The sequence below is a fragment of the Mytilus californianus genome, unplaced genomic scaffold (genome assembly GCF_021869535.1).
Source record: "Mytilus californianus isolate M0D057914Y unplaced genomic scaffold, xbMytCali1.0.p SCAF_10, whole genome shotgun sequence".
NCBI classification, from domain to species: Eukaryota; Metazoa; Mollusca; class Bivalvia; order Mytilida; family Mytilidae; genus Mytilus; species Mytilus californianus.
The window spans coordinates 18,447,066-18,473,368 of NW_026262582.1; the positions used below are offsets into that span (position 1 = coordinate 18,447,066).

At 32.4% G+C, this 26,303-nt stretch overlaps 1 pseudogene; it reads right to left on the minus strand.

Annotated features, from left to right (window-relative positions):
* Positions 1-5,416: 5,416 nt before the first annotated feature.
* On the minus strand, positions 5,417-12,329 carry LOC127718699 (carbohydrate sulfotransferase 11-like; annotated as a pseudogene).
* Positions 12,330-26,303: the final 13,974 nt, after the last annotated feature.

Sequence of the window (26,303 nt, forward strand, 5' to 3'; positions counted from 1 at the left end):
TTTCGATAAATACAAAAAGTGTTTAAACAATGAAAGTTTAAAATGTAAACTTTTTTTCAAAGCACTGTTCTACAATACTGAAGTTTGATATGCAAACATGTTAAGCTTCTGTTGTCTAACTTGTAGTTAATATGATATGGTTATTGTATTAACGCGACGACTTTTCTTTTTCTTTTTGAAAAGATGGTATGGGAAGGCAATTCGTATTGAGTTTGAAATTTCGCGGAATGTCACAATGAAATGAACAGAGTTTTGAGAGTTTTAAACAAGTTTTTGCAATTTGGAAATAATTCTGCTTGTCATACCTCCACCTTTGGACAAAATAAGAGAAATAATAATAACATAGAACCTCTGAAAAATATACGTTAACTTCATATTTTCAGCGTATATCATAAAATAAAGACATGCTTTGCATTCATCACCAGTTTTGAGAATCAAGTTTCAGTCGTATGTAATGACACAATAAGTAAATAAGTAACAGAGTTGATAACTATTCTTAAAGTTTAAACCAGAAACCATGTCTTTCGTGTGTTTTGCCCCAGACAATACAATACAATCCATTTGCTCTTCTTTGAATCTCAGTCAGAAAACGATGTAAACTTTAGTGTCTGGTTTCGAATTCACTGCTTACAACTGCACACAAAGTCATTTAATATGTTCCATTGTTATACGAAAGTTCATGTTAAGATTATGAATCCCGTAGTTACATAATAACGTATAACATTCATTCAATGTTTTAATTCAATGCATCATCGATAAAGATATTTTATTTAAATATATCATCAATATCAAACAACAAATCAACTCGCTGTTTTTATGTAATCGAATATTTTTGTAACTGTAGATATATTATGTGGATAGTATTTATACAAATGTTTAATGAGTCCATCATGTAGATAAAGTGCCAGTAAGATAAATCGTATATAAAATCCGTATCTTCCTTAGTTTAATATCTAATAACAAGGTCACTACAATAGATAATTTGTCTGTTGTCAAGTTATCAGTTGGAAACCAGATTCGTGGAAAGATTTATTGTTAGTAAGAATGAAAGAAGGTTATGCTCATATTGTTCAAATGACTCCACACAATGTTTAGAATAAAATTTTATTGTCCATATGCTAAAATCTTTACATTATATTTCTTTTTATATCTGAAAAATTGTTGGAACGTTTTGTTTTATTTATTTTGTCGACACTTTTTAACTTTTATCTAATCTTTACATTTAAAAAAAATTATACACAAGAAGACTATCCGCTAATTAGTGAAATACATATATTCTATTGCAAAGTGAAGAGGTGACATAAATAAGGTGCAACTCAATAATAAAGGCATGTACCATGTCAGGAATATGGCAGTTGTTTTTCACTTGTCCCGTTGATGAATAGCGTTTGATTTTGTAAGTTTTTATGGACTTCCCCTTTCTTAAATTTCCCTTGGAGTTCGGAATTTTTTGTACATCTTTTTTGCAACAGTAGTTAAACGATGTTAAAATTTTGAAAATCTGTTTTGAACACACAAACCAAGAAAACAAATAAAGCTTAGAGAATCGCCTGACCTTCGAAAGGAGAGGAACAGGGTGCGCCGACAAGGTAAACGTCTTCTGCTATGCTGTTTAATATGACGCGGCTTTCTGTTCATATGATTGCTACTTCTACACTAATGTCGAAACGCAGGTCCAACAAAACTGGAGATACACTTGGAATCAGTTCTAACCTATATTAAATAGCTCAGGAACCTTTTGAAAAACTGGTGTAGAGCAGTCCAGGGTAAACAGTCATCTTGACACCTTTAGGACAGTTTCTCGTAGACTCTGTTTTAACCTAGAATAGTGTTGGAAAGTTCCAACCTAGACAAATTCTGACAGTTTTAGGCTCAAACGGTGTCGGACTGTTCTACACCAGAACAGTGTCAGACATTTCTACCCTAGAACAAACCCTGACAATCCTATCTCTAGACCATTTGGACGACCATATTTATATGGGTATTTATTTCGTTTTTATTTCATTTTAATTTATAGTACTAATCTTACAAACTATATCTATATATTTCATCTTGTTCATCTATTTTATTTATCTTCTGAATTTAATATATCTGAATATTCTAATCAATTTAATTTATTAAGTTATCTTACTTTTTCAGGTATTTATTTACAAGCAAAACCATGTAATTACAGAAATACTGCTGTTTCCTATTCTTGATGTTCAATTCAATAGGGTAACACAGTCTACTGATTTATTTATCAGTTTTTCTCTATATTATCGCCAACAAATATCCCGTTATTTATTATTTAGTATTGTTTATTTTGAATTGTTGATATGATTTTGTTTTTTCGTTTATTAACTTTATGGATTGCTGTTAATAGTATGCGCCAAAATTTAGATTTAAATACCCAACCAAATGTGTATCATCACTTAGGATTTAAATAATATCAAATAAACTCGGTTTTAAAAACCTTTCCTGAGAAAATGGAATGGTCAGTGTGTAATCAAGATATGATATTTTACCCGTAATACGCACCACTCAAGTGCTGTCACATTGACGTACCCTCAACATGTTTTTCATTCATGTTACAATTGTTAAAAACATGTAATAATTGCTACATGTCTAATGGTTTTTATGTCGTTTTTTTTTAGTTGTCATTGGAATGTACCTTACATCTTTTTCACTAAGGAAAGCTTCTGAATAAATGATAGTTGAATATGACTCTAAACATTTTAATTGATAGATATAAATAATAAACAAAATCTGATAATGTAGGTACTCATGATTTTAATACATTGACTTTAAATGATAACCATAGTTTCTTGCATCGTTTTATATATCGGACCAATCCATAATACTTGATATTTAAAAATTTTGAATACTTACTTCTTCACAAAAAATTACAGTATTCCTCTTCGCATTAATCAATAGGAATATATTTACATATAAGTAGCAATATACATTATGGTTCATTTTAAATTTACCTAGCTATCTTATATCGGATTTCAGAATTATTATTCTTAGAACTCCCAGGTGATAACGTCGTCATGACAAAGGGCATGTATCAGAGGAATTTTGTCCTGATTTGGTGCAGCAGGACATGATTTAGATAAGTGTTTCTGAATGACAAACAATGACAAAATATAAACTTACGATTTTTATCTAAAATAAGTTCTGAAGGTACATTTCGCCTGGTAAGCAGTTTTTGTGTATAGTTATAGTGTTCGTAAATGTAAATTGTGTATCATATGGTAATAAATATTCGTTTACGTCGGTTTTAAAAGTTGTGGTATTATTTTTCACACACAAATATGTTTTTCTGCGTTCTACAACAAGTTAATTCTCATATCGTACAGTTGGTTTTAAATGTTCTGAAGAAGAAAAAAATCGCCAAGTCTGCTTACCATTCTAGAGCACCTGTGATCACTTACGGTTTGTGGTGGGGTCGTGTTGCTCAGTCTTTAGTGTAAACACATGTTATTAAAGAATTTGTTATGTAAAGCTACAAGAGTAAGTAATCACAAAATATACAAGTAATTAAATAATTGAGACTTGGAAACAAGAGCAGTGATCTTATAGGTTGAACTTCTGTTAATATAGACAATGCAATTTCCGATAGGAACTCCTTTTACGGCTACAAATGTGCCACTTTTACAATGAAGTTTCGTAAACAATTATATCCTAGAATGAAAAGTTTATATGCACTTCTATTTTTTTTCAACGGTCAAAACAAAGAGCTGTACGGCATATTTTAAGCATTCATATGCTTCGAACTTCTAAGACTTTAAACTTATACTAAAGTTATGTAATACCATTCCCTTCACTTTTTGTCTTCCTCAGAATTCAATTTCGCCGCTATCCATGTGTATTTATACTGGTAACATTCTCAAGTTTTGTATGAATGAGATGAAGCAAAAAGATCATATCTGGAAACTAGTAGGTAAACAAAACAAAATATCTATGAATATTTAATTTCTCCCCAAAAGAGGCGTGGTTTGTGTAACAGCTGTATTTATAAAGTGCAACCTATACTAACATTTATCTAAATAGAAAAATCTTGAAAAACCTGTTTCTCACAACAATACGTATCTATCAGAATCATAGCCCAAAAGAAATCATTGCATGTACTCAGCATTTCTTTTACAGTACATTCAATACCCACACCCGTGTTTCAATTTTTAGAGAATTTGAAAACAAAAACTTTAATTATTTTCAGCTTACACTATGTGCATGTATTCCGACTTGAAATGCCTAGATCCTGTATGAAACTAATCTGATATCAAATTGAAAGCATTTCAGAATAATATACATGTAAACTTTAACATGTTTAATAGTTAATGATTCAATCATTCAAGATTACAAAAAGTATCTAATCCTGCCTCTATCTTCAGTTCAAATCTTACTGTATGCCCTTTTATCTACAAATTTTCACAATTTCTAATGTAACTAATGAGGTCTCCTTAAACTCACTAATAACCAAACAAAACATATATGGTACAGCGCACCGTGATAACTGCGTGCGTCCGAAGCTCTTTACTGGATTTACCTTCATCAGGAAAGCTCCAACCCAAACATTTGAAAGCCATAAATTTCTTTTCGTTACAAGGTATAACGAATACTTTTATGCGTAGTAATTTGCACGGGCGGATTCATCCGTGCATACTTAGCGGGAATTTAAATCATTCGACGGTTTGCATTTCAACCAGTCTAGACGTTTATTATCAATTGCTGCTATGGTCTGTTTGACTTTCTTTTCCTTCATGTCTGACGAGGAAACACAAAGTTCTCCTGAACGTGCAACTGCAAGAAGTCATCATAGGAGTGAAGTTGATAGTCCTACAAGCAACCCTACAGCTGCTTTCTCGTTGTTTTCCAAGCATCTAGACAACGCAGAAAAAGGAGATCTTCGCAGTCTTTGAAGCAGAAATTCCAGCCTTAAACCAACCTGCAAGTAAGCCTGACTTTAAATTCAAATTTGTTAGCAATAAAAAGCAGTGTGAATTTAACGACCAAGTTTCCAAGGATGTTGATATTTTGAAAGCCGCCATTTCTTCAAATAATCGTGACTCTGCCGTAAAAACCGTTGAAAAAGTCCATCAAGATATTGCTGCTTGCAACAAAACTGTCAATATTGGTGCCAAGCCTGGTTGGGACACTGTTAGCGAGTATGAAGGTAACCCTCTTGCTGATAACTCTGATGATGAGCGCCGTCTACGACAGGCTGAAACTAGGGCAATTCGTAAAAGAAAGGCATTCACACCCAAAGACACATCGAAGAAATTTCCTGCTGACAAACTCTTTCGTGGCTTTAGCCAAACATCTGAAACAAGAAGCTATACCAATAGTTCACAAACAACACAAAGATGTAATGTCCAAGATCCAGTCCCACAAACTTCAGAGCAAGGAAAGGACCATTTCCCCAAGACATCTGCTATTACTGTGGTGCCACAGGACACTGGTCGTCTAACTGTCCAGAAAAAGCCAACAAGTCTAACAACACCAGCAGTTCCAAATGAGGTATTATCTTTGATTGACTGTAATTTATGTTTAGACACATACGAGTATAAGAATGAGTCAGTACAAGTTTATAATGTAAAAGGTCGATTATATAATAGCTTACAATTTTGGAAAGAAAAACCTTTATTGGCTGATAGTTTAAAAGAATTAGTTTTACCTTTACTTGAATATGGCTATTTTTTAAATTTACCGATACACCTCCTTCTGTATTTTTGAATAACAATAAATCGGCGTTTGAACACGAAGATTTTGTTAAACGTGCAATTGCAGATTTGGTATGCACGGGAGTCGCTAAGGATGTAAGCACTGTCCCTTTTGTTTTTAATCCTTTATTGGTGTCGGTCAACTCGACTGGCAAGGAAAGGCTGATTCTTGACCTTAGACACGTGAATCAATACGAAGTGTTATCTAAATTAAAATATGAGGGTGTAAAAGAGGTCAAAACGTATGTACCAAATAAACATTGTGCATTTAAGTTTGATTTGAGACACGGGTACCATCATATAGGTATGCATGTTGAATCACAAAAGTGGCTTGGGCTCTCATGGAATAGTGACAGCTAATTTAAATATTACACGTTTACAGCTTTACCCTTTCGGCTGATCTCAGCTTGTTACATTTTCTCTTAATTGGTACGCCCTCTAGTAAAATATTGGCGTAGTAAATGATTCAAAATAATTGTATATCTAGATGATGGACTCGGATTTGAAGATACTGAAGAATTATGTTTAAAAGTGTCAAAAGAAGTATTGACAGACTTATTGTTCGTTGTTGTTCTGTGGTTTGTAGGTTGTGTCGACTATTATATTATTTGTTTGAGCGTTCCTCTATTATGAATGTTCTTGCGTTTGGTTGTGCTGTATTTCTGTCACGTAGTGTTTTAGCGATATTTTTTTAACATTGTCATAAACCGGGAGGTTTGGCATGCCATGAAACCAGGTTCAACCCACCATTTTTTCTTGAAATGTCCTGTACCAAGTGAGGAATATGGCAGTTGTTATCAAATATTTCGTTTCTATGTGTGTTGGCGTTTGTTTTTGTTGCACTTCGGTGTTCCTGTTGTTCCTTTGTTTTCCTTTTATAATTGATGTGTTTTCCTCGATGTTGGTTTGTAACCCGGATTTGTTTTCTCTAAATCGATTTATGACTTTTGGACACCGGTATACTACTATTGCCTTTATTTATTGTCAGCTGGTTTTTTTGCCAAATTATGAAAAAAGTGTGTGGAAGCCACAAAAAAGTTTAGATTGGCTTGGTTTTGTATGGGATTTACATAGGGGTATTTTAAGCGTACCCGAAAAGAAAATGTTGAATATTGAGAATTTTATTGCCTTAGTACTTGTAAATCCTTGTAATACGACTGCAAGGAAAGTTACAGTGGTAATTGGTAAAATCATTGCAATATCACCCGCACTAGGTAATATATGTAGAATTATGACAAGACATTTGCATCACTTAGTAAACGAGCGATCCTCTTGGGACTCTAGAGTTAAGTTAGATCTTATGTCTATTAAAGAGCTAGAATTTTGGCATTCTACACTAAAATCTTTACATAATTGCGTGTTAGCACCAATACAGAGAATTCCCGAGAGGTTAGCCTATACTGATGCCAGTTCATATGCGGGCGCTGGTTACATTGTGCATTTTTCTGATCAAATTGCGCATCAGATGTGGACAAACGAACAAAAGCTCAAAAGTTCCACTTGGAGAGACCTAAAGGCAGTGATTTTGACTTTGAAAAGCTTTCCAGATCATTTTAAAAATAAATTTGTAAAACTGTTCACTAATAACCAAAACGTAGCTCACATATCTGAAGTTGGCAGTATGAAATAGGATTTGCACAATCAAGCTATGGAGATTTTTTATTTTTGTATACAAAACTCGTTTAAAAATTGAATGGATACCAAGAATTTTGAATACTACCGCGGATCAGTATAGTAAAATCTTTGATTTTGACGATTGGTCGGTGTCGGACAGAATTTTCCATTATTTTAATAAAATATGGGGACCTTTTAGCATAGATCGATTTGCTGACAGTAAAAATGCTAAACTCCCAAGGTATAATTCAAAGTTTTTTTTTATCCTTTAACCAAAGGTATCGATGCTTTCACATTTAATTGGTCAAGCGATAATAATTGGCTGGTGTCGACTGTATCTTTAATAGCTCACACTGTAAATCATATTCAATTATGTAATTTTGTCAACAGGGGATCTGCTGAGAATTCGGTTTTCATCAAAAACATGTTTATTTCAAATGTGCTTGTATTGAAACTTGATGCCAAAAATTAATGAATGAATTTTGAGTGAAAATTTCTTTATTCGGACCTTGCCGCCCTTTGTTTTTTGATATTGTGACTTTAGATTGTACAGTGTACACGTGCTTTATATGCGGACCTGGCCGCTTGTGTCACGGACCTGGCCGTGATTTTCTGTCCTTGAAGGATATTGCATATCTCTCCATTTCCTTTGCAGATCCTTTTGAGTAAGGAATGGAAAGATATCTACAAACTCTCGCGCAAACCTGGGTTACATTATACCGCTTTTGCAGTTATGGATATGGCTAAAAAGAGTAAATCAGATTCCACAAACAAGAAATACGATTTATATTTTAATAAATTCAAACTTTGGTGCAGAAAGTACAATTTAAAGTTTTTGCCAGCGGATGTATCTACGGTTTCCTTGTATCTCACAGATTTAATACAATCAGCTTGTTCAGTGTCCGTACTTAATTCTAACTTTTGCGCAATTAAGTGGTATCACGAACTGTTTTTATATCCAAACCCTTGTTGCAGTTCGCTGTCCAACATTGTCTTAGAAGGGAGAAAAAGAATTCTAGCGAAACCCATACAAAAGAAAGAACCAATCACAGCTGATTGTTAAACTATTTAACCTGTATCATGATAAATCTAATCTGTCCAACTGTAGGTTACTTTGTATGTTATTATTGGTTTATGTTGGAAATTTTTAGATACAAAGAACTCTCGCATATGAGAATGAGTGATATCAGTTTTCATAATACACACGTTGTAATTATAGTTCACAATAGCAAGACCGATATTTACAGACAAGGTAGTATAGTTATGATAGCAATTACGGATATGCCGACTTGTCCTGTTAATTTTTTAAAACATTATTGTGACTTGCAAAGTCTTAAGATTAATTCATCGGAGTACATTTTTCGTTATTTACAGTCCAAAAAAGATACTTTAGTATTGAGTAAAGTTATTTAGCCCTTATATTATACTAGAGCCAGAGAAATTCTTCTTGAAGCTTTGAGGGCAATAGGGTTACACAAAAAGCAATTTGGTTTATATAGTTTACGAAGCGGAGGCGCTACTCAAGCCGCAAACAAGTGTGTTTCAGATAGGCTTTTCATGGTCGTTGGCGATCCGAAAATGCTAAAGACGGATATGTGAAAGACAGTATTGAAAAAAGACTTTCTGTTTCTAAAAACCTTGGCATCTGATATGCACTCTTTCGCCCTTTTTCTCGACTGGATGATGCAAACATATATCCCATAGAATATTTTTGTTTTGTGTCATTGAGCCTTGTATAGAAAAGAAATGCTTTATGTTCGGTTGAACCCGTGAAAAAGAACATAAAATAATGTATAAGACTTAACCAAGCGAAGAACTATAGTCTATATGACGCTTATATTAGACAATATATGACTTAATGCACTTGTCCTTGTCACATTCTGTTCGTTTATTCAAGCCAAGAGCCGGTAATTCAGTTGCCATTATTTTTATTATCTGGTTTTCGTTTATTGATAAATCAGGCCGTTTTTTATTTGAAATGTTTCACATTTTGTCAAGTCTGGGCTCCTATGGCTTTTGCACTTTGTTGAAGGCCTTACGGTGACCTATGATTTCTAAAATCTACGTTATTTGGACAGTTTTTTCAATGGTAATCCTACCATATCTCCTTATAAAATACAAAAAGTGTGTTACTTTTTCCACCTTTTGATAGATAATACAATTCAGGTTATGATTGTGTAAGTTATTAGTACAAATATCTCGTCGGTCTTGTTGATTTTTGTTATCGGCTAGCTGCTGTTTTATTAACGTTTTTAACACATCTCGATACAAGATTTTATCACAGGCGCTTGAGTAAGGGACCCCCCCTTTTTCTATTATGTTCGTGTTTAAATTTTTCTAAATAAATATTCCGTAATATTTTAATCTATTTTCACTAACTTAATGTTCTCTTGCTCTTTTCCATACAATTTTACATTACCAGTATACTGACGGACTTTAAAACCGCAACATAAGATTTGGTGATTTTGTTTTACCAAATTATGAATAAAACCGCAACATACAATTTGGTGATTTTTTTTTTACCAAATCATGAATAATCTTCTTCTGACTGATATATAATTGCTGTTCATGCTTACAATACCTCTATCTGTTTATAAAAAAAAACAATGCCTGCCTTACCTGAGGTAATTGAACATACCGGATTATTGACATCGCACGAATTCCTAAAAGCGAAATTTGAAACCAGTGCATAATTTTTTTAAAGTTTTTTTCTTCGCGAATAATTTCTTTGAATCCAAGCTCCCACTTAAATCATTCAAAAAATGTCGCTTTTTTCCATATTGTCGAGTCTAAGCTATGCAAATCTGAATCAGGTCATAAGAATGTTGCAGGTAGGAATAATTCAACATGTTGTTTCTAGACAATTCCACGTCAGAATCTCCTCTTACAGTCTTTTCTACAACAGAACAGACAGACGGGGTTTGTTAACGACCACCATGACCAGATCAACCTGTAGTGACAACTCCACGTCAATAAAATGTCATTACGCAACGCCATTTGCGAGGCAGGTATATACGACTGCAAAGTCAAGTTTTCGGATGACATGGCGGACAGTCGCCCCATAAATGTATTTTAAATATACTAAAATGCCATAGATCGACTGCAAACAATTTGTTAAGGCCTACAGTTTAGACCGCATAATTCTTAAACAGACCGTATGGGTAAATCAAAGGCCAAATCCGAAGGGACAAAACAAAACTCAAAACATGCGCAAAAGAACAGGTTGAATTTTTTGTCAACCATTTAGCCATTGGTTACAAGTAGTCACTGCCTTCGACGGCGAAACATCCATTGATAAAGAAAAAATTAGAACTTCAGTGCATTCCACATGATTTGTACAAAAACCCTGATGTAAATAATCCATTCAACTTTCGAACTGTAAACTTTATTAAGACAATGAAGTAATGAATGAAATTCATTACTATATATTTATTTTACAAGTATTTCATATTAGAAAATGAAAATTAAAAAGAACAATATAGCGTAGCATTTTTGAAGCCCGTCAATATAGTTTACAAATTTTGACCCTCAATTATTATTTTCCATATAATAGAGGCATTCCCCAAGCGCATGTGGATTATATTATAGAGAAAACGAAATTTCGAGGAAGGGGTAAAATGTTCTTGGTTAAGTTAGCTACATGTCACATGTATACAATGCTGGTTGTCTTGGTATAGTTTTGAATTATAATTACCTGAGGTACTTGCTTAAAAATCATTCTGAGACCAAATGACGATGCTAAATGATTTTATATGTACATTGGCGATAATTCTATTTGTTAATCGTTATGGTCATATAAACACAAACATACATGTAGGCGTGTGACAATTGTAAATAAAAAACGAACACAAAATCGATTGGAATAAATATATTTTATCAAAAGGGGACGACCATTTGATAATGATTCTTAGGGAGGCCAAGATGATTTTTTCAAGATTGATCATTTATTTCCATCTTCTCTACGAGTGCTGATTTTAAATTACCTTTTGTACACATTTGCTTCATGTGAAGCAGTATTTTTTTGTCGCGATTGATATAAATAATCTGGTCTTTTATCATATCCAAAAATTTGAAAGTCATTTTGAAATATTTTCTGCAACTTATTCATTGTGGCTATCGGTATCCGATTGTACGCGCTTCTAAGATATTTTCGCTTTTGCTCTTTCAAATTATACTTTGTCTTTAGATTCATTAATGTGAGCATTATTTGTGGCGTTTTTAAAATTGCCGCGTTAGGTTTTAATTTGGTTGAAACTTTTGAAGAAAACGGAAATTAAATGTTTTCTTCAATGATTCCACGTATTTGTTATTTTCTCAATATCTTTTCAATCCCCCGTATACACTTAAACATCTAGTAAATGTGCTGCACACGTCTCTCTAAAAGTTTGGTGGGTGTCTGAGATTGACTCTGAAATGGGATCCCTTTAAAATCTTTTAAAACAGAGGTATAGGTTTCAAGATCAAATTCTTTTAAAATAAAATACACATCATCTATTAATGTCTATTTTACCAATGTAATCATACTGTACAAGACATGGCCGACAATGGTCCGCTGCCGGTAAAAATGTCCTTCTCGATCTTTATTCCGTTCTTCAGTGTGTATGAAGTATTCCACCATTTCAGGAAACGTAACGTCGTGTTCACAGTGGTTTTTCTGTTTTCGTGTAAACGCCACAGCTTTTGACCCAATTAAATTCAAATAATATGGGTTAGGGGAAAAATCTTGTCTAAGTACCCGGATAATAATTTTGAGTAGGGATCTCGACCGAATAGAAATTTGGAATTTCTTTTAAATTTATCATGGTTATCATCCAGCTTCTGAGATTTGAAAGATTTATAGTTGTTCGTACAATCCCGAGGTTTAATCGAGTACGGACTTCCAATTTCATGTTTATAGAGTAACTGAATGAGACGTTGCCAAAATGTGGACCCAACTTTCTCAATTCCACAATATACCATCTTATCCTCTGGGACAAACTGCATATGTGCTTTGAAATTGTCTTCTTCCGACATTAGTCCTGTTGTAACACTTCTTATCTAAGTTTTGCTTTCTACCCTTCACGATTGCGTCTATATTATGGTCCTATTAGATCTAAAACCAGTACCTTAAAAACAATGTAAAATGATACATTGTATCGACAATTGTAACGTATATCCCTAATCTTCTTTAAAGGCTTTTAACACATTTTATTGTCAAACCAGAAAAGTGACAACGAATGATAAACAATTTTTTTAACATATATGGTCTTCTCTAAAACAAAATAATGAGAATTAAGCAATATCAATTCCGTGCGTCCCCAAGCGTTTTTTTCTTAATTTACCTTTACCAGGAAAGATCAAACTTAAACATTTAAAGGTCAAGGATGTATGTATAAGATCGAAATACGTGAAGAGCTATACGAGTTTTATGTCAGACAATATATGACTTTAATAGTATACTTGTCCTTGGCACATTCTGTATGTGCCTGCCCCAAGTCCGGAGCCTGTAATTTAGTGGTTGCCGTTGGTTGTCGCTATTATATCTGGTTTTCGTTTATTGTTTTGCCATTATTCAAGTCATCGATTTTTTGGATTGAAATGTTTTTGTCATGTCAGGGCTTTTTATGACTGACAATTCGGTATAGCCGTAGTGTTATAATGATAAGCAGCCACTGGTGAAGGTGGTGAGGGTGTTGAACGAGTACTTTTTGGGTGGTTAACCACTTTTGCATGTCACTTACTCGTCTAAATTGGTATTTGGCCAAGGTCAGTTAGTACGAGAGAGAGTTGGGTGGTGACAAGGGTATGTTTGAGGGTGGTGTCCAGTTAGTCTCCACGTCATCAGAAGAATTAGTGCTCAACTCTACATACTTTTCTTCCGTCGTTATCACTAGAATATAGAAAGCTGATCAGTTAGAACATGCTTATTCATTTATTTTATTATTACAACTGTTTTACCAAATACAGCATATTGTGAAATTCCATTTTTGTTTAACTTAAAAGGGGAGATAACTGAGATAAAACAAATTATAAAGGGTGGTTGAAGGGATATATACAGACATTTAGTTATTTTGTTTTGTAACAAGAACAAGGATGGTGAACCCAATTTTTCTTTTTATTATCTGAAAGCACACTATTGTAAGAACTGTATTTTGATATTTATTTCAAAATTCTAGTTTCTTTTTTTTTAAATCAAAGGATATAAACTTATGTTTGGCTAATTGCTAATTATTACAAAATGGTTTGGATTTTAATTCAAACCCCTATTTTGGCAAAGGTCAGTAAGCACGAGAGAGAGAGTTGGTTGGTGACAAGGGTATGTTTGAGGATGGTCTCCACGTCACAGAACCTATCTATTCAAGTGTTGAAATTCAGATATATGTTAAAGTTCATAATGAAAGTACTTTTTGGATGGTTAACCTCTTATAGACTGGCAAAGTTGGTTATAGATAGAGGCTTGGTGACAAATATCTGCATATCATTTATCAGTAGATAGAGCAGCCATTGTATATGTAAATACGTTGCATCATGCACATATATTCCACATCTCAGTATCTTCCATAAAAAAATTATTTTTTTCATTTTCATCACGACCTGATTGCTGACAAGGATATGCAGATAGCTATTAAATAGTATATAAGTGTTGAAATTCCCCGAGATCTTGTAGAGATAAAACATAGCTGGTGTCTTGACTATATTTGAATTTGACTGAAGTCAGTTAGTACGAGATAGGGTTGATTGGTGACAAGGGTATGCATGAAAGTCATCAGTAGATAGAGTAGTCATTTTATTTGTTAATACGTTGTCTCCTGCACATGTACTCCCTATCCCAGTATTTTCCATTATAACTTCTCTTTGTCATTAAAGGATGACTATATTCCAAGCTGTTAGTCGTCCTCTATACGGGATTTTATATTTTGCTGCTTTGTTGTATCGTTGTCTTATGGAAAGTCATTCGACATATTTTCTCTTTGATATAAAAGGATTATTATATATCAAGCTGCTAGGTGTATCCTGTATGAGATTTCGTATTTTTTTGATTTGTTGAAAATCGTTGTCTCATTGACAATTATTCCACCTCTTAGTATTTTCCATATAACGAAAACTAGAAATAACATATATAAACTTTATTATACATTTTCAGCACCACTATGTCGGTAAAGTAACAGAGTATCAACCAGTAATATAGTAAATATATAACAGATGTCAGAATACTACAAAAAGTCCACCCAAACCATGAAACACCAAATATTTTTTGAAAACATATATCTTGCGTTTAACACAGTATTGCATTTTTGAGCACAAAATAAACACCAAATTTTACAAAATTAAGTTTAGTAGTAATAGAATATGTCACTTTTTTCCAAAACACAATAAAATGTCAGTTAACTTTTACAACCAAGATCAATACATATTTATTTCTCCTGAGTACCAGTATAAAAGTTGGCAAATGTGAATGGATTTCCTTAAATACTGGAATGTTAAAGAAAGATTTGATTTAATTACTTACTAGACAAAAACAATCATATCCATACAAATGACTTTGAGTATCACGTCCAATAATTAAAAAAAAATAATAATTTAAAAACATCTATCATCTATTATACATAAAAGCGCATTTCAATTTAAGACATTTCTTCTGTATAAAGTATCAAAATACTGACACAGTATAAAATTACCCGAGTATTAAAATAATTTCTCATAAAGTATCACAGCCTAGTAAACCTAGGATTATGGCACCCGTCCATTGAAATGATGAGATGCTGTGAATTTCTCAACATGAAAGCAGATGTACTGTAAAAATCATATAATGGATGTAAAATGTATGTGATTAACATTTAAAATTCTAGAGCACCTGAGATGGAATATTGTTAATACAAGCAAATAAAACAAGAAGAAAAAGTTCTTAATATTAACAGTTACAACAAAAAATATTTTGATTATAAGTGTTATTTCAACAACCATTAAAATATTTTACCAGTAGATCTCTTAAGAGCGTGAATTCAAAGGTTTGGTCTAATTTCAATTGATAACAAAAGATAATATTCTATAATACTTTAAACTTCATTCAATTATTTCTCACTGTAAAAACCAAATAACTAACATGAATCATAACATATATTTATACATTCATTTGAACTCATCATAAACGGACAAGATCTCTGCATCATAGCCCGTGTCTTACACAAGCAAACAGCATATGGTCAAGCCCACAGGACTTATGTTTGTATTCATAAATAAACAAAGTCTGAGTCATTGCAATTGCAAATAAGGTCCTTAACTTAATCAAAATTTGATGTAAAATCAGTATGATAGTAAAACGAAAGAGACAAATACAAACTATATGCATAATCTACACAAGTTTTATAATTTCACGTCCTCATTGAATGCCTAGGTATCTAAGATACGTTTTACATTATTTATAAGATTAATGTTTAAATCAAATATATGTCAACTGGAAAATGTAATTCCTTATACCTGTGATATCTTAATCAAGTTTCAACACAAGTTAAACAGACGTCAAAAACCACAGAGTACTGCTTTCACGCAATTCAAATAATTCCAGCTTTTTTTCTTACCACCAATAAGATTTAGCTTACAGTTTATACTTGTGCTAATAATCTCATTTCAACATGCAAATGATATATTCCAATCATTACTGTCATCAAGTCTCATAGCACACCTCATAAGACTTTAAATACCATTTTTAATACTTAGTATATGTCATAAATAGCACTGTATAGTAATGTAACATTGTATTAATCAAAACTAATAAATCTCATCAAGCTCCATTATTTCACAAGGTTTGAATTATAATTTCCTCAACGTTTACCATTGATCTACATTTATTTAGGTAAATGACTACAGGTTACTGATATTCACTGATATAACGACCGAAGTGAAAATCAGTTTTTTATAAGTCAATTAAACCACATATTTACAGAAACAAATGACACCGTTATTGTTTTATTCCATATAAACATTTGTGGTGTCACATCTTACAAAGTCTATCCAAATTATGTTTGTAATAATTTCGCTCAAGCCGATGCTAGGGGCCGTCTTAAAATTGCTGTGAGGTGATTTTTTTTTTGCTCTGTGTTGAAGGCCTCACTGTAACTTTGAGATGAAGAACAGCAACCAACGCGCTGTTCCTTTGCTTTTTGTATGTGTTTCGCTGTGCATGTACTGATTTTGTGTCATGGATGGATACCCCATATCCTTTCTTTTTTCTATAGTTATACATTTTATAATATACATATATCAGCACGCCCTTCATAGAATTATAAGGTCTCATTTGAATGAGGAGCATGAGGTAATATGTGAGAAAATAGTGTATATGCTGACATAATATATGTAATAATCTATTAGGAATGAGGAGTAAAACAAGGTACAGGAAGAAAACCGAACTGCTACAGAAAACAAGGGACAGCATGAGCAACTCGCACATTTCAAATTGGTTATAATATTTACTGTTGATTTTTAATTGTTGTCATTGTGTTTTTTCTTGACCACCTGTTTTTCCTTTCCCTTAATTTTCCTATGACTTTGTTTTTCTACCTTGTCCCTATACTTCTTCCTTATTATCATATGATTTACTCTTCCTTTCAACACAAGGGATCTATGCTTCTTCCTCTCACTTCTGATCCCAACTAAAGCACTTCCTTCTCATTGATACCTCATCAAACGCTTCGTTGAAAAGGGATTATCGAATCATTCTCATACCAAGAATCGCTTTCCTCTTTAAATGAGGAACAATTTCAACGGGTAACGAGATGTAACAGTACGAGTATAACATAAATCAAGAGACAAGAAGACAAAATTGTAAAAAAAAAAAAAATATTCGTATGGTGCGTATTTATTTTATTACATCATAGTTAAAAAAAATCATATCAAACAATAGGACACAAAAAATATTTTTTTAAACATTTGTAGTGAATATTTTAGTTGCTCTCCTGTATTTTTGTTGTTTCACTTTTTACAACAGTACCAGTATTCACACAGGATACAAGTACAATTATCATAATAAAAAAAAATCGTTGAGCTATTCACCAACAACTGCTCGCAATATTATCAGTTATGATATATCTAATATCCTGACTTCATTTTTATTCTGACGTCTGTGTCGAATCGCAGGACCATTTGCAAGCATCTAATAAGTTGAAAATGACGCAACTGTTATGTTGTAGGCTACCATTTTAATATTTTTTGCAGGCATTTAGTGTAATCATTATTGTTGATGTGTTACTAAATTGTTTGGTCTATATCACTCAATATAGTATCATGGAACCATTCATTTGAAATACTTGAAAAAACAAAAGGCTGCATTAATTCACTTTAGGTAGATATTTCGTTTTTATATTCTCATAGGCTGGCATTCCCCTGCGTTTTTCACTCAATCTCAGTATCGACTTCATAATTCCAAACTAACAAATCACAATATTTATATTAAGCCAAAATAGAAGTTGAATTATATTATAAAAATCACTCTTCATTGAATTGTTACATCATGGTCCATTCATTCATTTGCATCAATCACTTTATGCGGTTCATACGATTCTACCAATTTGTCAAAAAACTATCTCCTCTTTTTAACAGCATACTTCCAAGCTTTATCTTCCTCGTATTCATCGTTCTCTATTATATGTTTTGCTGTTTATTTTTTTTTAATTTTTCTGTGAATTGAATCGGTCCTCATGTTATCATAACATAATAACAGATCGAGGAATCTCGATATAATTTCTTTTCGAAAAGTTGGAATCATGCTTTTAAATATTAATTGACGAGCAACGGCTTCATCGTCACCATCGTTTGTAAGATTATGTACTTTCTCACTTTACATTGATTCGTATTTTTTAAAAGATTTTGAAACGATATTCCTCCATGGGTCACTTGATTCATCTTCTGATGCTTCCTCATCGTCAGTTTCACCTGAAGAGCTACTAGAAGTATCAGAATAAGCGCCTTCAGGTTTCCGTTTTGTTTTGTTTCATCGGAGTCATGTGAGTCTTCCTCGTTGTTTATTGGTCTCGTATGTGACATTTAGTTCATTGAACGTATATGACGATTCAAATTATCACTTCTTGAGAATTTCTTCTTGCAAACTTCACATCTGATTATTACAAATGAGAGAATGGAAATGAAAAAAAAATGATTTCAAACATCAAACATCACTCCTCCTGGAATGAGGAAAATACGGAGTGAAATAAGGACACTCCTACTGGAATGAGGAAAATGAGGAGTGGTATGAGGACACTCCTCCTGAAATGAGGAAAATGAGGAGTGGAATAAGGACACTCCTCATGGAATGAGGCAAATGAGGAGTGGGATAAGGAGTAATGTTTGCTTCCTCCTCATTCCATTCCTCATTCCAGGAGGATTAATGTTTGTTCCCTCCTCATTCCAAGAGGAGTGATGTTTACTTCCTCTTCATTAAACCAGACAAATCACTGTCATATATAGACAATGTAACATTATTTTTTTTATTTCCATTCTCTCACTTGTAATGATCAGTTGTGAAGTCTGCAAGAAGAAATTCTCAAGAAGTGATAATTTGAATCGTCATATACGTTTCATGCACAAAATGTCACATACGAGACCAATTCACAACGAGGAAGACTCACAGGACTCCGATGAAACAATTTGCGAAGTTGTAGATACTGAGACTTCGGAAATTGAAGGCGCTTATTCTGATACTTCTAGTAGCTCTCGAGTAATATCGCTTCAAAATCTTTTAAAAAATACGAATCAATGTATAGTGAGAAAGTACATAATCTTACAAACAATGGTGACGATGAAGCCGTTGCGCGTCAATTAATATTTCAAAGCATGATTCCAACTTTTCAAAAAGAAATTGTATCGAGATACCTGGATCTGATATTATCTTACCACCTATTGATTTCTGGGGATATGATTGGTTAGACTACAAATGTTTGATATAGGGTGTCCTAAAAAATATGGGGTTAGTTACCATATGGGGCTAGTAAAGAGTTACTTCCCTTTCAAAACAAAAAATAAATCTGAAAGGTTTCAACAGACGAGGAAATTGATAATGAACGATTGAAATAAATTCATAAAACAAATTTAAAGTTATCAATTTGTTATTTTTGGCATTTGTTTTTTGTATGGACAAATGGAAGTAGGTTCTTAATACTAAGTATTGAAGACTTAATCACTTTGATAGGCTGCTAGTCTAAATACCACATGTGAAGATAGTCGGTAAGATAAATTCGTTACATGGTGTGCATGTGACCTAATACGATATATATGGGGTCAGTAAATTCCATATGGGGATTCGAGCTTCACTCTCACCCCATATGGAATATACTGACCCCATATATATCGTATTAGGTCACTAACACACCATGTAACTAATATTATGGTATGATAACATGAGGACCGAATCGATTCACAGTAAAATAAAAAATACAGCCAAACATGTAATAGAGAACGATGATTACTAGGAAGATGAAGCTTGAAATTATGCTGTTAAAAAGAGGAGATACCTTTTCGAAAAAATGGTAGAATCGTATGAACCGCCTGTGATTGATGCAAATCAATGAATGAACCATGATGTAACATTTCAATGAAGAGTGTTTTTTTTATAATAAAATTCAACTTCAATTTTGGTTTAATATAAATATTGTGATTTGTTGAGTTTGAATTATGAAGTCGATACTTAGATTGAGTGAAAAACGCAGGGGAATGCCAGCCTATGAGAATACAAAAACGAAATATCTAGCTTAAGTGAATTAATGCAGCCTTTTGTTTTTTGCAGTCTTTCAAATGAATGGTTCCATACTATATTGAGTGATATAGACAAAACAATTAAGTAACACATCAACAAAAGTGATTGCACTAAATAACAGTTTTATATCAATTACGAGAAACTGGAAAAATGGTATTCTACAACATAACAGGTGCGGCATTTTCAACTTGTTATATGCTTGAAAATGATCCTGCGATTCGACACAGACGTCAGAAAAAAATGAAATCAGGATATTAGATATATCATTACTGATAACATGGCGAGCAGTTGTTGGTGAATAGCTTAACGATTTTTTTTTTATGACAATTGTACTTGTATCCTGTGTGAATACTGGTACTGTTGTAAAAAGTACAACAACAACGATTCAGTAGAGCAACTAAAATATTCACTACAAATGTTTACAAAAATATTTTTTGTGTCCTAATGTTTGATATGATTTCTTTTAACTATAATGTAATAATATAAATACGCACTGCACTATACAAATGAAAAAAAATGTCTTTTCAATTTTGTCTTCTTGTCTCTTGATTTATGTTATACTCGTACTGTTACATCTCGTTACTCGTTGAAATTGTTCCTCATTTAAAGAAGAATGCGATTCTAGGTATGAGAATGATTCGATAATCCCTTTTCAACGAAGCGTGTAATGAGGTATATGAGAAGGAAGTGCTTTAGTTGGGGATCAGAAGGGAGAGGATGAAGCATAGATCCCTTTTTTGAAAGAAAGAGTGAAATATATGATTATAAGGAAGTATAGGGACAAGGTAGAAAAACGAAGTCATAGGATAATTAAGGGAAAACAAAAATAGGTGGTCAAGAAAAACACACAAATGACACAATGATCATGACAACAATTGACAAATCAACACTAAATACTATAACCAATTTGAAATATTAATTTTATTAGTCTATGAAGGGCGTGCTGATATATGTATATTATAAAATGTAAGACTATAGAAAAAAGAAAGGATATGGGGTATCCATCCATGACATAAAATCAGTACATGCACAGCAAAAAAATAAAACACACAAAAAGCAAAGAAACAGCGCTTTGATTGCTGTTCTTCATCTCAAAGTCACAGTGAGGCCTTCAACACGGAGCAAAAAAAATCTCGACTCGAAGCAATTTTAAGACGGCCCTTGCAACGGCTTGAGCGGAATTCTTTGGATACATAATTGAATAGACTTTGTAAGATGTAACACCACAAAATTAATGTTTATATGGAATTAAACAATTACGGTGTCTTTTGTTTCTGTAAATATGTGGTTTAATTGACTTTTGAAAAACTGATATTCACTTCGGTCGTTGGCCTCAGTGAATATCAGTAACCTGTAGACATTACTTAGAAATATAGAACAATGGTAAACATTGAGGAAATTATAATTAAAAACCTTGTGAAATAATGGAGCTTGATGAGATTTATTAGTTTTGATTAATGCAATGTAACATTACTATACAGTGCTATTTATGACATATACTTAGTATCAAAAATGGTATTTAAAGTCTTGTGAAGTGTGATATGAGACTTAATGAAAGTAATGATTGGAATATATCATTTGCATGTTGAAATGAGATTATTAGCACAAGTATAAACTGTAAGCTAAATCTTATTGGTGGTAAGAAAAAAAGCTGGAATTATTTGAATTGCGTGAAAGTAGTACTCTGTAGTTTTTGACGTCTGTTTAACTTGTGTTGAAACTTGATTAAGATATCACAGGTATAAGGGATTACATTTTCCAGTTGACATATATTTGATGTAAACATTAATCTTATAAATAATGTAAAACGTATCTTAGATACCTATGCATTCAATGAGGACAAGAAATTATGAGGCTTGTGTAGATTATGCATATAGTTTGTATTTGTCTCTTTCGTTTTACTATCATACTAATTTTACATCAAATTTTGATTAAGTTAAGAATCTTAATTGCAATTGCAATGACTCAGACTTTGTTTATTCATGAATACAAGCATAAGTCTTGTGGACTTGACCATATGTTGGATGCTACTGTAAGACACGGGCTATGATGCAGAGATCTTGTCCGTTTATTTCGAGTTTAAATGAATGTATAAATATATGTTATGACTCATGCTAGTTATTCGATTGGTTTTTACAGTGAGAAATAATTGAATGAAGTTTTAAGTATTATAAAATACTCATAATGTATGTAGTTTATACATGTACATGTAGTTGTTAATCTACAGATTATCAGACAAAAATATAGTGCTTTTATACGTTTAAAAAACTCTTCTAGAGGATTTCTTTCTTGTTATCAATTGAAATTAAAAAAAAACCTATATATTCACGCCCTTGTTTGTTAAAATAACACTTATTTTCAAAATATGTTTTGTTGTTACTGTAAATATTTAGAACTTATTTTTCTTGTTTTATTTGCTTGTATTAACAGTATTCCATCTCAGGTGCTCTAGAATTTTAAATGTTAATAACATACATTTTACATCCATTATATGATTTTTACAGTACATCTGCTTTCATGTTGGGAAATTCACAGCATCGCATAATTTCAAGAACCTATGTTTACTAGGCTGTGATACTTTATGAGAAATTATCTTTTATACTGTGTCAGTATTTTGATACTTTATACAGAAGAAATGTCTTTAATTGTAGTGCACTTTTATGTATAATAGTTGATAGATTTTTTTAAATTCTTATTTTTTTTTAATTATTTAACGTGATTCTCAAAGGCATATGTAAGGATATGATTGTTTTTGTCTAGTCAGTAATTGAATCAAATCTTTCTTTAACATTCCAGTATTTAAGGAAATCCATTCACATTTGTCAGTTTTTATACTGTTACTCAGGAGAAATACATAATTATGTTTTGATATTGGTTGTAAAAGTTTAGTGACATTGTATTGTGTTTTGGAACAAAGTGACATATTTTATTACTACTAAACTTAATTTTGTAAAACTTGGTTTTTTTTTGTGCTCAAAAATGCAATACTGTGTTAAACTCAAGATATAAATTTTCATGGTTTAGATGGACTTTTTGTAGTATTCTGACATCTGTTATATATATACCATATTACTGGTTGGTACTCTGTTATTTTACCGACATGGTGGTGCTGAAAATGTATAATAAAGTTTATATGTGTTATTTCTAGCTTCCATTATATGGAAAATACTGAGAGGTGGATTAACTGTCAATTAGACAACGATTTTCAACAAAACAACAAAATACGAAATCTCATACACAGAACGCATAGCAGCTTAATATATAATGATTCTTTTATACCAAAGAGAAAATATGTGTAATGATTCTCCATGAGACAACGATCCAACAAAGCAGCAAAATATAAAATCCCATATTGAGAACGACTAGCAGCTTGCAATATAGTCATCCTTGAATGACAAAGAGAAGTTATGTGGAGGGTTTTAATGGAACATACTGGGATGTTGAATAAATGTGCAGCAGACAACGTATTAACAAATAAAATGACTGCTATATCTTCTGATGAATTTCATGTATACCCTTGTCACCAATCAATCCTATCTCGTACTAACTGACTTCAGTCAAATTCCAGTATAGTCAAGACACCAGCCATTTTTCATCTCTACAAGATTTCGGCGAGTTTCAACACTTATATAATATATTTAAAATTGCTATCTGCATATCCTTGTCAGCAATCAGGTGTGATGAAAATGAAAACAAAAATGAATTTTACATAAATATTATTTCTGGTTTTTCTTTTATGGAAGATACTCAGATGTGGATGATGTAACGTATTTACATATGCAATGGCTACTCTATCTACTGATAAATGTTATGCATATATTTGTCACCAAGCCTCTATCTATAACCAACTTTTGCCAGTCTATAAGAGGTAAACCATCCCAAAAGTACTTTCAATATGAATTTTAACATATATCTGAATTTTAACACTTGAATAGATAGGTTCTGTGACGTGGAGACCATCCTCAAACATACCCTTGTCACCAACCAACTCTCTCTCTCGTACTAACTGACCTTGGCCAAAATAGGGGTTTGAATACAAATCCAAACCATTTTGTAATAATTAGCAATTAGCCAAACATAAGTTTATATCCTTCGATTTAAAAAAAAGAAACTAGAATTTTGAAATAAATATCAAAATACAGTTCTTATACTAGTGTGCTTTCAGATAATAAATAGAAAAATTCGGTTCACCATCCTTGTTCTTGTTACAAAACAAAATAACTAAATATCTGTATATATCCCTTCAACCACCCTTTATAATTTGTTTTATCTCAGTTATCTCCCCTTTTAAGGTAAACAAAAATGGAATTTCACAATATGCTGTATTTGGTAAAACAGTTGTAACAATAAAATAAATGAATAAGCATGTTCTAACTGATCAGCTTTCTATATTCTAGTGATAACTTTGTTTTCATAAAGACGGAAGAAAAGTATGTAGAATTGAGCACTAATTCTTCTGATTTAGTGAAAGTAATTCAGTAGTTCAGTTCTTCGAACAATGTTGATGAGTTTACCACAAAGTCTCAAGTTGTAAATTATATATTTATACATTTTTATAATGTTGTCTTCATATATTTTACAAATGCAATTTTTGAATAATACTTTTGTATATCATTTTTCTGTCACCTTGTTAACAAAGCTATGTTCAGTCTACATTTCGGTACAGTATATGGTTAAGGATGATCAATATGTTTGGTGTATGAAATGATATCACGGTGTAGATGTTGTTTGGCAGTGTTCATCTGACCTTGGCCTCAATTTTATGGTTCATTTAATAATCAATGTTCCATTTTTGTAATTAGATCTGTTTCTCAGATACTAAAAGCAATAGGCTAACTATATTATCGAAATGCAAATTGTGAACATTGGTTTGAAGCAGCTATTACAATACTATTGGTATCATAAATAAACATCACATTCTTTTTCACTGTTTATTGAATATATCTAATTGTTAAACATGTCTGTGAGAAGTCAATTGTAGTACAACTGGTTAGTACACCTAATGGAATTTAGGAAATGTCAGTTCAATTCTGACCAGGGATACATTTACAAATCCTCAGCACAATATTGCAGGCAACGGACAGTTACATATTCTGTTATAGCATGAAGTTAATTATGTTTATCCTATGGATGCTAAATATTGACGTATGATTAATTTGCTTATAGATTTATATATTTAATTTAATCATCATAACTGTAACTTCATTTCGTTTGTTTCCTTGCATTTACACATTAAATATTTGAAGTAATAAATAAGAAATGTTCTATGTAACTTTTCCAAGACACATATATGTTGATAAATTAAAGTGTGGACCAAGTGAATTGTTTAAATATAATAAACCTCAATTATTTTAGATATGCAAAAATATACATTTTTATCTCTATCTTTTATCCAAGTCATGATTTATTTCTAATATGTTATAGGTTTATGACAGATTGAACAGACTTGGTGTATCATTTTCATACTGTTTTGCTGTTGATACAGTAACCAAACTTGGTAAACGGTATACTGGCTTCCTGGTAAAACTTTTAGAAGAAGGGAAGTTTATCAGATTAATAGGTGATAACTTGGAACAAGTCATGAAACCAAAAGTCAACACAAGCATATGGTCCACATGTTTACCTCCACAGCTCTCATTTCAGATCATCACTTTTTGACGAAGCCAGTTGAGCCAGAAATTCCTCTTAATCATTTGAGCATTGACAATATTCTACTGAACAAACAGGAATATGAAATTATTAGGCACGAAGTAATTGGATTAATAATTGACACAGCTGTTAAATTCCTTTCTAATATCAATTTCCTTAAACATAGTAAACCATTTGAATCAGCATATATTTCAGCTAAGACAGAGGTAATTCCTCTACTCTGTCTGCCTTATAATAAAAATAAATATCAGGATGATGTGAAAATCCTTGCCTGGTAACAGCAGCTTCTGTATACCATCATGAAGGAAGCTGGTGCTGATGCTGAACTACAATTTGTCATTGGAGGATACCAATTGACTAGAGAAAGATTATCCGAAGCTATGCTACTTCGCTTTGGAAATATTGACCCTCAAGACCGATTTTCCCATATAGGACTATGCGTTGCTGAATTTTTCCATCTTGGAATGAATTATTTAAAAAAGGTTATAAAAAAGATATAGTGACATTACTCCTCATTGTTTGCTATACTGTCTGCAAAATGACTTGTGATAGTATAGGCAAAGTTTAAGCTGGGGGTTCTTAGTCCAGTTCAATAGTTATTGGAAACATAAACA